General features: G+C 43.4%; 1 protein-coding gene across 2 annotated transcripts in view; it reads left to right on the top strand.

The window, feature by feature from the left end:
• Window positions 1-7,982: 7,982 nt before the first annotated feature.
• Window positions 7,983-16,714, top strand: part of UTRN (utrophin) — a 945,243-nt gene continuing 936,511 nt past the window's right edge. For both annotated transcript variants that reach the window (XM_077486405.1, XM_077486408.1), the window contains exon 1: window positions 7,983-8,324. The gene's annotated coding sequence lies outside the window, so the exon portion shown is untranslated. The remainder of the gene's footprint in view (window positions 8,325-16,714) is intronic.

A 16,714-nucleotide genomic window follows, 5' to 3' on the forward strand; every position in this document is an offset into this window, starting at 1 on the left:
GAAGCAGCAAGTGCTACACACGACGGTAAGATAGTTATCGTTTTATTTTATTTTGATTTTAAGCCTGCGTTAGGAATGTGTATATTGAAATTTAATCTTATTGATGTTTAATTGATTTTTATGTGGGTTGGTGGTTGAGTGGGCTTGGTGTTTTGTGTGGTAGTGTGGGGGTGGAGGTGGGTGTATAGGGGGGTGGGGGTAGTGTGTGTGTGTGTGTGTGTGTGTGTGTATGGGGCAGTAGTGTGTGTGTGTGTGTGTGTGTGTGTGTGGGGGGGGGGGTAGTGTGTGTGTGTGTATGTGTATGGGGCAGTAGTGTGTGTAGAGTGTGTGTGTGTGGGGGGGGGGGAGTGTTTGTGTGTGTGTGGGAGGGGTAGTGTGTGTGTGGGAGGGGTAGTGTATCTGTATGGGGCAGTAGTGTGTGTAGAGTGTGTGTGTGTGGGGGGGGAGTGTTTGTGTGTGTGTGTGGGAGGGGTAGTGTGTGTGTGGGAGGGGTAGTGTGTGTGTGTGTGTGTGTGTGTGTGTGTGGGGGGGGGGGGGGGGTAGTGTGTGTGTGTATGTGGGGGGGGGGGGTAGTGTGTGTGTGTGTATGTGGGGGGGGGGGGTAGTGTGTGTGTGGGGGGTAGCGTGTGTAGTAGTGTGTGTCTCGCCTACATTGTCACAATATAGTGTGCATTTGGTCTGACTTTTTATTTATTTTTTTTGTTTTTATTTTTTTTGGTTGTTTTTCAGAAAATGCAAAGGTATACTGCAGACCCCTTTAAGGAGGAGGCCTTCCTCTCAACCTTTCTTGATTTAGTGGAGTCGCACAGCAATCTGTGGGATACAAAACACCCCCAATATCCAAGCCGTGCTGCCCGGAAGAAGACACTGGAGACAGTTTTGGCGTTTGTGAAAACCCGAGTCCCCCAGGCAGACACTGACTTTGTGAACACCAAAATTAAGAACCTGCGTAGCATGTATAGGCGGGAGCAAAGAAAGATCCTAGAGTCCCAAACATCAGGATCAGCAGCAGGTCAGGTCTATGTACCTAGGCTGTGGTATTATGACAGGCTGCGGTTTCTGGATGACACGTCAGAAGCCAGGCAGTCACTTTCTACTCTTCCGTCTACCCTTCCCTCCACCCTTCCCTCCGCCTCAGGTGAGCCATCCCTGGAAGATCCAGACCCTTCCTTGCTGGACGAGGTTGATGCGCCCAGCTGGAGCCAGGTATATTTTAGTTTCTAAAGTTTGGATTGCTCAAATATTAATGATGTCAAGTTCAATGTTTGAATTGCTTCCAAATCTAGGATTTGCATCACAAATTAAATTAGATAGAAGGATACAGTAGTTTACACAAATGTGGCTCAAATCTTGGTGAACTGATGGAAAAATGATGGTGTCAAAATGATAGCCTTTTGTATTTCAAGACAAATGTATTTGCAAGTGAGAACTGTAAAATTGTTAGTGATTGATGATTTCTAAATATAGACATATTTTAGTTATTGATTGCTTTGTTTTTTTACACAGGATGAGCTCACCCAGGAGGAGGCCGGGACCAGTGGTATGGAGGAGGAGGCCGGGACCAGCCACACACAGGAGCTAGCTGGGCCCAGCAGGAGTAGGACTGAGAGCCAGGTCCCTCCCCTCCGCCTAGCCAGCAAAAGGCCCAGGAGGATGACACGTACAGAGGAGGAGTCCTTGGTGCTGATACGGCAAGCCACACAAATTTTGTCAAAACCCCCCAATCCGGAGGAGGCCTATGCCACTTATCTGGCTAGCAAGCTACAAGAAATGGACAAACCACAGCGAAACTTGTGTGAGGCAATCTTTTTTGATGCCATCCAACGGGGTCTGAAGGGTGAGCTCACACCCACCACTAAGCTTTACAACACAGACCCTACTGCTCCTCCTCCTCCTCCTCCTCCTCCTCCTACCACAACTCCACCACCAGAGGCACAGCCTCCAGCGACGCGTGGAGGGAAGGCTGGACGGAAGAGTCGGAAGTGACTGCCTGGCTTCAGTCTGCTCTGAAAGAAGACGCAGGCTGTTGTAGTACCACAGTCTGGGGACATAGATCTCATCTGCTGCTGTTCCTGGTCTTTGGGATTCTAGGACCATGTTGTGTACTATGTACATGCTACGCAGGTTCGGAATTTTGGTGTCCACTCACTTGATGTGTGCCTGGGGGACAAAAGGCTTCACAAACGTCAAAATTGTCTCCAGTGTTGCCTCCCTCTTGATTTATTTTGGTTCTGAGGAAAAATAAAAATTTATTATTTACAAAAAATCTTGTATGTTTTTTTTTTATTTTATTTTTTTTTCAATATTTTTGTATAATTTTGGCTTAAAAAACAAACTTTATTTGTGAGTAGGCAGATACATGTCAAAAGACTCTGGGGGTTATTTACAAAACACATGTTCATGTAAATATTCTAACTTCAAGTGCAATTTTTAAAGCACTGCAAGTGCACTTGGAAGTGCAGTCGCTGTAAATTTGAGGCTTAACATTTGAAATGAGGGGAAGCTCTGCTGATTTTGAACATGCAATCATGTGTAGGCTAAAATGATGGTTTGGGTATCTATCTATCTATCTATCTATCTATCTATCTATCTATCTATCTATCTATCTCTACTTGCATAGTCCTGCTTGGCCAAAAAAAATGCAAGTCCATCTTGTTTCAAACCCCCCACAAAAAAAAAAAAAAAAAAAAAAAAAATATGACAATAGTAGTTCCAAAAATATATAGTAATAGATAAATTCTATATTTTTTTTTTCAGAAATAAAAATATATATATACATTTTTTTTTTTTTTTAATTTTATATATATATATATTTTTTTAAGATAGACACATATATATATATATATATATATATATATATATATATATATATATATATATATATAATTTATTTTTCTTTTTTTTTTTTTAGAGGGTTTTTTTTTGTTTTGTTTTTTAATTTGGAATATATTTTTTCTATAATTGGAAGATTAATCATAGGATGAGGATGAATAAAAACATGTAGTATAACTCTGTGTGAATATAAGCAGCAAAGCTACTTCACTTTTCTTGCATTACGAAGAAGAAAAGAACGGGCTATATTAAAAAACCACAAAATTAGCAGCATGACAAATATGCTAGCTTCAATGCGAACACTAGTTTTACAAGACCGAGCGCTTCTGCCCTGTAAATTCTTTCTGAGTATGCGCGGAACTTAGTTTGACGAACAAGCCTACACACGGGCGGACTGTCCGCTCAAACAAAGTTTCAGCGGACAGTTTTTCGGAAATTCCGAAAAACTTTGTTCAGCAGACTGTTCGCTGAAACTGTCCGCTGAAAGCCCACACACGGGCGGACTGTCCGCCGAAACACTGTTCAGCGGACAAAGTTGAGCGAACAGTCCCCGCGTGTGTACGCGGCCTTACTGCGGCAGGTTGGCTCTCCTGGGCGAACTGCCATAACTGTACGTCGGCCCTTTAAGACACTGTAGGGGTCACAGCATGTGGCCGGAGCCAATGCGAGTGCCCGGCAGGCGCGATGACCGCCGGACACCCACAATCGCTTGTGACAGAGTGAGAACCGGGATCAACACAGAAATCCCGGTTCTCTCAGGGGAGAGGAGACAGATCGTTTGTTCATAATAAGTATGAACACTGATCTCTCTTCTCCCCTAGTCAGTCCCACCCCCCCACAGTTAGAACACACACTAGGGAACACAGTTAACCCCTTAATCGCCCCCTAATGTTAACCCCTTCCCTGCCAGTGACATTTATACAGTAATCAGTGCATTTTTATAGCACTCATCGCTGTATGTCAATGGTCTTAAAAATGTGTCCAATATTTCTGCTGATAAAAATCGCAGATCACCTCCCCGATAAAAATCGCAGATCGCCACCATTACTAGTAAAAAATAAAATAATAATAAAAAAGCTATAAATCTATCCCCTACTTTGTAGATGCTATAACTTTTGCACAAACCAATCAATATACGCTTATTGCGCTTTTTTTTTTTACCAAAAATATCAGCCTAAACTGAGGAAAAAAATTGGGATATTTATTGTAGCAAAAAGCAAAAGAGGGGTTATTTACGAAAGGCAAATCCACTTTGCACTGCAAGTGCACTTGGAAGTGCAGTCATTCTAAATCTAAGGGGTAGATCTGAAATGAGGGGAAGCTCTGCTGATTTTATCATCCAATCATGTGCAAGCTAAAATGCTGTGTTTTATTTTCCTTGCATGTCCCCCAAGGATCTACAGCGACTTTACTTCCAAGTGCACTTGCAGTGCAAAGTGGATTTCCCTTTAGTAAATAACCCCCATTGTGTTTTTTTTTTCAAAATTGTCGCTCTTCTTTTGTTTAAAGCCCAAAAAATAAAAACCACAGAGATGATCAAATACCACCAAAAGAAAGCTCTATTTGTGGGAAAAAAAGGATGCCAATTTTGTTTGGGTACAGCATCGCTTGAACGCGAAATTGTCAGTTAAAGCGGCAACTCAGTGCCGAATTGCAAAAAATGGCCTGGTCATTGAGCAGCCAAATCTTCTGGGGCTGAAGTGGTTAAAGGAACAGGATCCATTTTTGCAGTCATGTTAGAACAGGAAGGGGCCATCCCCTAACTGTTCCCACAAAGTTGGCAGCATGAAATTGTCCAAAATGTCTTGGTATGCTGACGTCTTAAGAGTTCCCTTCAAACTAATGTTTTTGTAGAGTTTCTTGGAGCGTTTTTCCAGCGGAAAAAAAAAATTCTCAATGCTCCTAACTGCTTCTAAAAGCTACTAAAATGCTAACAGCTTTTTTTTACTTTTTTTTTTTCTTCATTTACAGTAATATCTTGGATTATGAGCACAATTCATTCAAGAAGAATGCTTGTAAATATGGAGTATCTCCATAGGAAATAATGGTAACTCAGATAATCCGTTCCACAGCCACTGCTTGTCTACGCATGTGGCCAGAGTTGCGGGGCCACCGCAGAGACACTCAGAAACACTCTGAGACACTCAGGGACACTCAGGAACGAAGTGCATCTCCGATTGTCTCCAAGTGTCTCCGGTGCCCCTCACACCTCTGGCCAAATGCGGTACTACACACCCCAGCGGCTTGAATCCTGCTCATCTTGCGAGACAACGCTTGCAAAGTGTGTCAGGATTTTTTTTTTAAATAGCTCGTATTAACCACGTTACTCGCAATCCGAGGTTCCACTGTACTGCAAAAAAAGTTAATAAAATGCTAATGCTCCTACTTCTTGTTAAAAAAAAAAAATGCTCCTAAAAGCTTCTAAAAGCTACTGGAAGCTGGCACAAATATGCTATTATCAGCATTCTTCATCCAGCAATTTTTTCTAGCTGTTTTTTGAGCTTATGAAAAACTCTAGTGTGCATGGAGCTTTAAGCCTCGTACACACGATCAGATTTTTGGGCGAACGTTCGTTCATTTTTTTGTTGCATGCTAGTCTCATATTGAAAGTGAAGAGGTTACTCACCATACTAAAGTTCTCGTACAACAGAATTCACCTTCAGAAGTGGCGTAACGCGTTGAATAGTTTTGTATGTAATCTTTTGTTTCTGAGCATGCGTAGTCTTTCTCTTACGATATTTTTTTTTTTTTAGACGAAAACCGTACTAATTAAACAAAAATCGGACGTTCACGCACAATTAAAATGTTATAGTCTGCCAGCTTTTTTCGTACTTGGCTGTCGAAAGCACCGTACTAACGATCTGAAAATCGGCAGATCGTTCTTCGCATGAAATTTTACTTCCGATTTTCATATCGTGTGTACGAGCTTTAAGCCTTTTTTACACACGATACGAAAATCTTCCGAAAAATGCCACTTTCTAAGCAATCGTATGATAATTGGATCGTTAGTACAGAGCTTTCGAGAGCCAATCAGGACAGTTCCTCAGATATTATTTGATTGGACATGCACAAGAAGTTTTTTCGTACGATGCCAGATTGTACGATTTTCATTTAATCGGTACAGTTGCCGTTCTAAAATACAATACAAATGCATTACAACGTATTTCCGAATTTTTATTCTGTTGTACGAGAATTTTCATGACTAATGCCTGGTACACGCGATGCGATTATCGGACGAACGATCAACCGTTTTTTTTTTTTGCATGCTAATCTCAGATCGAATCTGATGAGTTTACCAAAATTGTGAAAATTCCCGTACGATTTTTAAAATTCGGAAGTGATGTCATGTGTTGTAATGCATTTGTATTGCATTTTGCTGTGCTGATTAAAGGAAAATCGCACTAAACAAATTTCCGTTCATGTCCGATCAAATAATATCCAATGAACTGTCCTGATCGGCTCTCCAAAGCTCTGTACTAAAGATCCGATAATCATACGCTTTCAAAAAGCAGTATTTTCCGTACGATTTTCTGATCGTGTGTACGGGGCTTTAATACCCGGTACAGACGATCAGAAAATCATATGAAAAATACCAACTTCAGAGCGATCGTTCGATAATCTGATCGTTAGTACGGAGCTTTCCACAGCCGATCAGGACAGTTCTTCCAATATTATTTGATCGGACATGAGCGGAAATTTGTTTCGTACGATGCCAGATCGTACAATTTTCGTTGAATCGGTACAGCTGACGTTCAAAAATGCAATACAAATGTATTACGACACATGACATCACTTCCGAATCTTTATTCTGTCTTATGCAAATTTCCATGACTTTAATGCCCCGCACACACGATGAGAAAATCGTCCGAAAAATACCGCTTTGGGAGAGATTGTTTGATAATCTAATCATTAATGCCCCGTACACACGATGAGAAAATCATATGAAAAATACCGCTTTGGGATAAATCGTTCAATAATCTGATCATTAATGCCCCGTACAAATCGTACGAAAAATAACGCTTTGGGATAAATCGTTCGATAATCTAATCATTAATGCCCCGTACACACAATGAGAAAATCATATGAAAAATACCGCTTTGGGAGAGATCGTTCGATAATCTAATCATTAATGCCCCACACACACGATGAGAAAATCGTATGAAAAATACACCTTTGGGATAAATCGTTCGATAATATGATCTTTAATGCCTCGTACACACGATGGGAAAATCATACGAAAAATACCGCTTTGGGATAAATCGTTCGATAATCTAATCATTAATGCCTCGTACACACGATGAGAAAATCGTCCGAAAAATACCGCTTTGAAAGAGATCGTTCGATAATCGAATCATTAATGCCCCGTACATACGATGAGATTATCGGACGAATCATCATGCGTTTTTTATGTTTTTGCATGCTAATCTCAGATTGAATCTGATGAGTTTACTAAAGTCGCGAAAATTCTCATACAACAGAATAAAAATTCGGAAGTGATGTCACGTGTTGTAATGCATTTATATTGTATTTTCGAACGACAGCTGTACTGATTAAACGAAAATTGTATGATCTGGCATCGTAAGAAAAAAAAAAGGAAAAAAAATTCTGTGCATGTCCAATAGAATAATATTGGATGGACTGTCCTGATTGGCTCTCGAAAGCTCTGTACTAACGATCCGATTATCGTAAGATTGATTCGTATGCAGCATTTTTCATATGATTTTTGGATCGTGTGTATGGGGCTTAACTCATCAGATTCGATCTGAGATTAGCATGCAAAAAAAAAAAGGATGATCATTCGTGCGATAATCTCATTGTGTGTACCGGGCATTAAGCCCCATACACACTTTCAGATTTTCTGCTGATTTTTGTCTTCAGATTTACCAAAACCATGTAGTGCAAGGGCCTGCCTGATTGCATACACATTGAAACTTCTAAGGTTTGACCTCATATTATATGGTTTTGGTAAATCTGAAGGAAAAAATCAGCAGAACATCTGATAAAGTGTATGGGGCTGGGCACAATGAAATTGCTGTGCCGCACTGACTGACATGATCCGGCAGGTGGCGCCCGTCTGCTGTACAGCGTGCGCTATATCAGTCCGAGGAGAGCGGAGCGCGGAGTGGGCGGGGCCGTGTTGTGATTCTGCCACGTTCTCTCAGTTTCACGGCGGCCGCCCGCACTGAAATCCTGAGCGAAGTCGGAGTGTGAACCTGGGAGACAAAGTTAGTGGGGAGAGAGGCGGCCACCATTGCGGGATCGCCGGCTCATGTAACTTGTATCCCAGGAAGAAGGAGGAGGAGGAGAGTGTCCCCGGTGGAGGTGTGATGGTGGGTGGGAGAAGTGGAGTGTCCAGGAGCGGAGGGTGCAGCACTTGGACGGGACTTCCAGCAGCCGGGATGTTGGCTGACTTGTAGGCGATCATTGGAAGTCGGTGACTTTTCCTGGTGACAATCCATAGAGTGGATCAGACAAGGAACAAGTCCTCCCAGGTAGGATTACACCTCTAAATTATTCATCCAGTATGATCAGAGCGTCACCTGTGTGCGTCCGGTGAGATGGCACGCGTCCCTGCAGCGTGCCCAAATACGCCAACGTCTTCATTCTTATTGGCCCCCCCGACGCACGCAGGAGACGCACGCACTTCCTCAGAACATTGGACAGCCAACGTTTTTCTATCTCACCTAGACGCCTTTCATCCTGACAGAAAAAACACTTGACGCTTGGTAACACGCGTAACGCATTTAGACGCGTCAACTCCTTGAGCGTTAATTCATTTCATTGGCCAGAATAATAATTCTGGCCAATGAAATGAATTAACGCTCAAGTGCTAAACGTGCCTGGCATTAGACCCTTTTCACACTGGGGCTGCCCACGCGTTTTAGCGGCATTTAAGGGCACTTTCACACTGCCAGCGCCTGGGCATTAGCAGTAAAGCGCTGCTATCCTTAGCGGCGATTTACTGTTGTTTTAACAGCGATAGTTTGGCGCTAGCGGGCGAAAAAGGGTTAAAACCACCCTCAAAACGGCCCTGCCCGTTGATATCAATGGGCAGGGGCGCTTTAGGAGTGGTGTAGTGAAGATATTTGCCAGCACACCATGGAATGACATAAATAGCGCCCAAACGGGTTGCATGATCACAACACAAGGAGAGGGCAACGTTTCGGAGTCATGCAGGACCCCTTTGTCACATGCCTGATGAAGGGGTCCTGCGTGACTCCAAAACGGTGCACTCTCCTTGTGTTGTGATTATGCAATAAATTACCCGTTTGGGCGCTATTTATGTCGTCCCATGTTGTGTTGGCAAATATCTTCACTGTGACTTGAAGCAGTATCCAGCTGGTTGTTGCTGCAGCACCCAAACTCGAGAGCACATCCAGAATATGTCCGATGGAAATATGAAGTATTAGGAGCGGTGTATTCGTCTCCAGTGTGAAAGGGGTCTTTTCGGCCACTAGCGGGCACTTTTAACCCCAAAGAAGGAGTTAAAAATGCTGCGCTTCAGAAGAGCTGCCCATTTATTGCAATGGGCAGGGGTGGTGTGGGAGCGCTAAATACAAACTGCCCCAAAGATGCTGCTTGCAGGACTTTTTTTTGTTTTCCCATCCCGCAAGCGCACCACCCCAGTGTGAAAGCACTTGGGCAGAATGGGAGGCAGTTTTCAGGCACTTTGAAAGGGGTCTTAAAGTGGAAGTAAACTGCTGAAAAAACAAACAAACCTGCAAGATAAAGGCATAATGTGATAGTATATATGCATTGCATACTAACACATTATGAAATACCTTAGAACGAAGCCCCCGCAGCAGTGTCCGGTCACCGCTGAGGGGGCTGACATGTCCCCCCCCCCACGTTTCGTCTGGGTTTGCAGGCTCCAGCGCTTTGATTGGGCGGAGCCACGGTGACGTCACTCTTGCGCATGAAGCTCTGAAGTTCCGGCACGATATGCCCAATCTTCAGAGCTCATGCGCCACTGCATGCAGGGTGGATATCTCCTAAATGGTGCACATTTAGGAGATATTCATTTTACCTAGAAGTAAGTTTTAATATAGGCTTGCCTGTAGGTAAAAATAACAAAGCAGGGTATACAACCACTTTAAGCCTGGGCTCACACTTGTGCGATCTCAGAGATTGTATGTGATTCGCACCTGCACCAAAGGTGCTGATCACATGCGATCTCTAAGCAATGCGAGTTGTATGGCTGAACTTGCATTGGATTCGGACAGAAAATAGTGCAGGGACATGTTTTTCCCCACCCTAGAATCGGATCGCATGGGTGTTCTCACCTACATAATCCGATTCCTGTGCGAGTTCACAGTTCACACTGTGATCTGTGAACTAACCTGTGGGTGTCATTAACTTTGACCTCGGGTCCTCATTGTATAGATTGATAGCAGCGGGAGCCATTGGCTCCCGCTGCTGTCAATCAAATCCAGTGACATGGGGGACGAATCCTCTGCTGCCTGTGTCAATAGGCAGCAGCAGCAGGACTCGGGAGCGCTCATGCATGAGTGCCCACTATGGAAAGCATCTCTCCATGGGGGCAGGCGATGAAGAGGAGGAGCGCCGCTCCAAAAAATTGCATTTGAACAACGCAAATACAGTATAACATAAAATATTGCAACAACCACCATTTATTCTCTGGGGTCTCTACTAAATATATATATATATATATATATATATATATATATATATATATATAATGTTTGGGGGTTCTAAGTAATTGTCTGGCAAAAAAAAAAAAAAGATTTTAACTTGAAACCAACAAATGTCAGAAAAAGGTTTAGTGTTTAAGTGGTTAAACTTCCCTCATTTGCACACCAAAGTGTATTACTTTGATCTAAAAGACAAATTATTACAATGTTTATATTTAAGAATGTTGTGATTCTTGGCAGACTGCCTTTTCTTTCTCTCCCTTTTGACGGCTGTTTGAATTTAGCAGAGCAGAGAGAATTCTCTGCATAGAATGAATCGAGAAATACTTTGTCAAGATCGCTACGGGGAAAAAATTGCGATAACGATTAATCGTGCAGCTCTACCGCATTCCGGTGTGAACTGGCACTCAAGATGCATTTAAATGCACATACACAAGTACACTGGTGTGAAGCAAGGTATAAAAGGGAACTTGACCCCCCCCCCCATCCCAATCTGTTCATCTGTGGTGAGCTGAAATAATATACTCGCCCCCAGCAAAGTTGCCCCGCTGTCACCTGGTGTAAGCCACTGCATTGCCCAGTCTGGCACTGCCATCTTATGTGACATCAGTGGTGAAGAGGGTGGGCTTTAACACCCATCTATAGATGGCCAACGTTTCTGTGCATGCTCACTGCATACTCCCAGCACAATGACCAAGCTCTAAGGACAGATCTAATGCCCCATACACACGGTCGGAAATTCAGACGGAAAAAGTCAGATCGCATTATGTTGTCAGAAAATCCGATCGTGTGTGGGCTTTATAGGACTTTTTCTAAAAGGTTTGAGAGCTGGATCTAAAACTTTCCGACAACAAAATCCGATCTGACTTTTTCCGATCGTGTGTAGAGAATTCCGACGCACAAAGTGCCACGCATGCTCAGAAAAAGTTTGGCGACGAAAGCTATTGGCTACTGGCCTCTACATAGTCCCGTCGTACTTGTTTTACCTCACCTCGTTCCGAACGATTGGATTTTTTCGACAACTTTGTGCAATCGTGTGTATGCAAGACAAGTTTCGGCCAAAATCCTTTGGAAAAAATCAGACGGATTTTGTGGTCGGAATGACTGATCGTGTGTACAGGGCATTAGTCTCTAGCAATGATTGCGAGGAGGCAGGACAACTCCCGATCATAAGACCTCTGACAGCCAATCACAGTGGTCATGTGATCAAGCAGTCCTTCTCACTCCCCGGGACCTAAAGGGATGCTGGAACTGGGTGAGAAGATGTTAGTTTCAACCAAAGCCCAAAACTTTTTTTATATAATCTACTTTAGGGTCTTTTGCTATCTGTGTCCCATGAGGAGATTTCCCCTCACTTCCTGATACATAGCCACAACAGGAAGTGAGGGGAAATCCCTCGCTGTCACCAGAACTAGTGTCCCCATAGGAAGATTTACCTTCTAATTCATTTTATGGTGATAACCCAAAATGTGGAAGCTTCTTTCACTATCACTTATAAGAATTCATCTAATAAATGGAGAGGGTGAATCTCTCAAATAGGAATAGAGACAGCAATAAAAACCTGACAGGTGTTCTAATCCCTTTCCGCTGTGTCCAAAAAAAATAAAAAAAATGTGGGCTGCAGTGCGCACTTTAGCATGTAACTGTAGGCAAAACTTCTTCAGTGTCAAAAGAAAACAAGCCCTGACCAGGTGTCCTGTTCACTATTAAGTCCAAAACAAAAATGTTTTGGCTGTATACAGGCATACCCCAATTTTAAGTACACAATGGGGTTTATTTACTAAAGCTGTAAAGTACAAATCAGGCTCACTTCTGCATAGAAACCAATGAGCTTCCAGGTTTTATAACCAAAGTTTAATTGAACAAGCTGGGGTTAGAAGCTCATCGGTTTTTATGCAGAGGTGAGCCTGATTTTGCACTTTCCAGCTTTAGTAAATAAACTCCATTGCGTACCTAAAAGTGGGGTATGCCTGTATGCACTTTTAAGTAAACCTTAACCTTTCCCACCCACATTATTGCACTCCTTCTTCCACATAATTAGACATGTATTTATTCTGTTCTCTAAGGCCCGCTCACTCTTGTGGGTGGGGTCCCCTGTGATTATCCAGGGGAGACTCAGCAGGGCATCCTCTGAATAGCTGCATATTGGAAGACCCATTCAAAGCAATGTAATTGTAATGCTTAGGCTCGGTTCACACTACCACATTGGGACTTTGATGCAGGTATGTGCTGCAACTTTAATGTGACTTTGCAAATTCTACAGGGCCAAGTCTCGCTGTAAATCGCACCAAAGTAGTGCAGGAACCTTGTCCAAAATTACACTGTTCTGGGTCACATGATTGATTAGAATAGGCACCATTAAAAACAACGGGATTGATTTACTAAAACTGGAGAGTGCAAAATCTGGTGCAGTTGTGCATGGTAGTCAATCACCTTCTAAACTCAGCTTGTTTAATTAGGCTTTGATCAAGAAACCTGGAAGATGATTGGTTTCTATGCAGAGCTGGGCCAGATTTTGCACTCTCCAGTTTTAGTAAATCAACCCCAATGAGATTTCCCTTGTCAAGTGGTTCTGTGCCTTAAAGTGGAATGCCGCGTACACACGACCGGACTTTTCGATGGACTTGGTCCGGCGGACTTTGCAGCTGAAATCCACCGGACTTTCAAGCGAACGGACTTGGCCACACACGATCACTCCAAAAGTCAGACGGATTCAAACGCGATGACGTAGAATAAGGAAATTCATAGCCAGTAGCCAATAGCTGCCCTAGTGTCGGTTTTAGTCCGTCGGACTAGCACAGAGACGAACGAATTGTCTGCTAAAAGCCGAGTCCGGTGGATAAATTTGAAGTCAGTCTTATTTCTAGGTCCGCCGGACTTTTGGGAAGAAAAAGTCCGCTGGAGCCCACACACAAAATCGAATTGTCTGACGGACTCTGGTCCGCCGGAAAGTCCGCTCGTGTGTACGTGGCAGAAGGAAACTCCCCATGTAGATTTTTACCTACAGGTAATAAAGCTTACCTGTAAGTAAAAGGAAATATATCCTAAATGTGCACTGTTCAGGAGATATTCCAGTGAGTAGCAGCCAGTGACGTCCCCAACTAAAGGAACAGCATACCCATGCCATTCCTCCAGAGCTCTGTGCTGTGGCCATGTCTCCAACTTGGGAGTGACATCATCACAGCTTGGCTATTTAAGCAGCCGCAGCCCGCAAACCCGGAAGGAAGACCGGGTGAAGATGGAAGCCGCTGCAGCTGTGACAGCACATCGCTGGAGGGCTTTGTTTCAAGGTAAGTCTTTCATGATGTGCTAGTGAAGCATACTAGCACATTATGGGGTTGATTTACTAAAACTGGAGAGTGCAAAATCTGGTGCAGCTGTGCATGGCAGCCAATTAGTTTCGAACTTCAGCTTGTTCAATTAATCTTTGGCAAAAAAAACAAAACAAGAATCTGATTGGTCTCTATGTAGAGCTGCACCAGATTTTGCACTCTCCAGTTTTAGTAAATTATCCCCTATGGCCTATGCCTTTATCTTACAGGGGGAAAATCCTTTAGTTTATAAAAAAAAAAAAAAGTTACCCCTTTAATCTGGTCATACATGAATCAATTGTGTCCAGTTAATCAGAGGCTGGCAGAATTGTGATCCTTGTATGGGCACTGTGGTCTGTATAGCCACCCTGATGGATTTTTCCCATTCCATCAGCACTGAAGGCTGTAGCCTGCAATGCTGATCAGTGAATTCTAATGGTGGGGAAGCCTCCCCGCTGTTAGAATACAATATCCCATTGTGGAGGATTCTCCCATCCACATGCTGGAATCGTCAATTTTTTCATTTATCTCGCTGGTTAACCCCTTCACGCCAAACGCCTACTGGCCCTTTAAGAGTTCTAAAATGTGTGAGTTGGGCATTTGGGTCATGTGACCACTGTGATTGGCTGTCACAATGGTCACATTTTCGGAAAGCTTCTGGTGCTAGCTACCATGCTGGGAGCGTGCTCTCAGCACGGTAAGTTGTTTTAACAGGGCCGGCATCAAGGGGTTACAGGAAAAAAAACGGACTCCTCTATGGGATGCCCTACGTACCTACAGATGATTGGCCTAGGCAATCCGCAGGTGATCACTGCATTTCAGGTACATACAAATGGCTGTGAATAGCTGAAGACAATGGGGCCTAATACCTTTATTAGAGACATCTCCCAGAGGCTTCATGGAAATGGCATCCCATTTGCTCACAGCCTCCTGGGATGCTGCCCCTATGCATCCCAGGAGGCTTCTGGGTATTCTACAGCACAGGGGCATATGGGTGTCATTAAAGCGCCTACTGTCCCTTCCTGGTTGTTGCAGCTGGCTCCCTAATGACACACTGTGGTGCATGCCACAGGCGGTCCCTGCAAGAGCCCAGAAGAGACAATGGACCCTCCATGATGTGTGGGGCTGGCGGGTAGTGGCAGATTGCAACAGGAGAAGTATATATTTTGAGGATAACCCTAGAAACCAGGTTAGAGGGTGGGTAAAAAAAAAATGCACAGAGTTGGGGGTGAAGTTCCTAAGGGCTGATTCACACCAGAGGCCCTGCTGATTGCACTTTCCTTCATGCCTTCTTTGTTTGTTGTTAGAACTTGATAGAAGTGTAATAAATGTATCCTATAAATGTCAAGTATAACTAAAGGCAAAACTTTTTTTTAGTTTTAAATAGAGTGGAGATGGATTAGAATGCCTGTCATTTTTTATTGCTGTCTGTGGTCCTGTCTGTCATTATCACTAAGCCCTGGTTCACACTGACTGCGCGAATGAAATTGCGTGAGTTCATCTGAACCTGCACGATTTCATTCCCGCATGTCAGTCCCGATTTCGGGGGCGATTTCAGAGACATCTATGCGGGTTTCTGCAAAGAAGTCAATGGAAATCGAGCCCCCGAAATTGCCAAAAGTAGTACAGAAACGACTTTTGTGAATTTGTGGCGTCGCACCGGTTTGGACTGTGCCATTTCCGGCAATTGCCGCCGATTTGACATGTCAAATTGCAATGCCAAATCACATCAGTGTGAACCAGGGCTAAAAGTAAAAGGAATTCCCAAATTTTGGCTAATCGAAAATTGAGACTTAATAGAGGGGGGATCTTGCAATGGAGACATTAGTTCTGGTGACCTAGGGGTCCTCAAGAGATTCCTTTAAATTTTCATGGATTTCCTGTTTTGGCGATGGGACAGGAAGGGCAAAAAATAAACCTAACAAGGCTTATAACCCTGCGTTACTCTATGCAAAAAAAGAAATGCAAAAGTTTTTTGTCTTTAGGTCTACTTTAAGTTTTATTCCCTGCAGCAGTGTTGGGATGTTGTGGTTCGCCTTGCAACCTACTGCACTGAAAAAAGGGCTGCATTTGGTACTTTTTTATTCAGCGCACAACACTGCAAACCTGCCCAGCACATCCCAGTACAAGTGGTCGGAGTGGGCATCAAGTGTACGCAGTGGTACCAAATACCAACTGATGGTATGATTTCTGTAGATGCCACATTTGGACCTTAGGTGACTCCACTTCAGGTTCTGGCAGGTTCTGGCTTTGATAGAACTGGAAATATCTGTGCTCCGCATTTCAGAACAAGATTAGAATTGCTCTGTTTATTTTTCCTGTCTAATCATGGCCGCAGTTACTCCTGCCAACAACTTCGAGGAGTTCCAAATTCCTGAAGTCTGATGTGATGACACATGAGACATATGGGGACACCCTTGCAATTTATCAGCACCAGAAGACCACAGAATATATTTCCGTATATGAAATACACTGATTGGTAGAACTCGTATTGTACGGAGACTTGTCTCACCCTGAAAAGATCTTCCTCCCTCCCTGGTGCTTTCCTAAGCAATAGTCCATTGAGGTGGGAATGTTCAAGAAATGAGCAGTCCCCGTCATTGATACAGGAGTGAATATAGACTGTGATATTAGAAATAAAGGATCAATAGCTGATATCTAAAGCTGAAGTTCAGTGATTTCATTATTTTTTATTCCTAAAATCAGCACCAGGGATGGTACTTACATGAATAATGAGTGTCCCATGTGCTTGTGGTTGCTCTGGTTTGGATATCTTCCACCCTCAGCCCTGAAGCAGCAGTTATCTTCTGGTGCTTCATGGATTAGTACAAGCAGCTTCACCTGTGACAGGCTTTCATCAAAAGTGCCAACTGTGCCCACCTTTTCTGCCCCCTCTTCCATTCATAGAAGCTGTACTAT

Source organism: Lithobates pipiens, unplaced genomic scaffold (genome assembly GCF_037356315.1).
Source record: "Lithobates pipiens isolate NorthernLeopardFrog02 unplaced genomic scaffold, aLitPip1_a1.2 Scaffold_18, whole genome shotgun sequence".
NCBI lineage: Eukaryota > Metazoa > Chordata > Amphibia > Anura > Ranidae > Lithobates > Lithobates pipiens.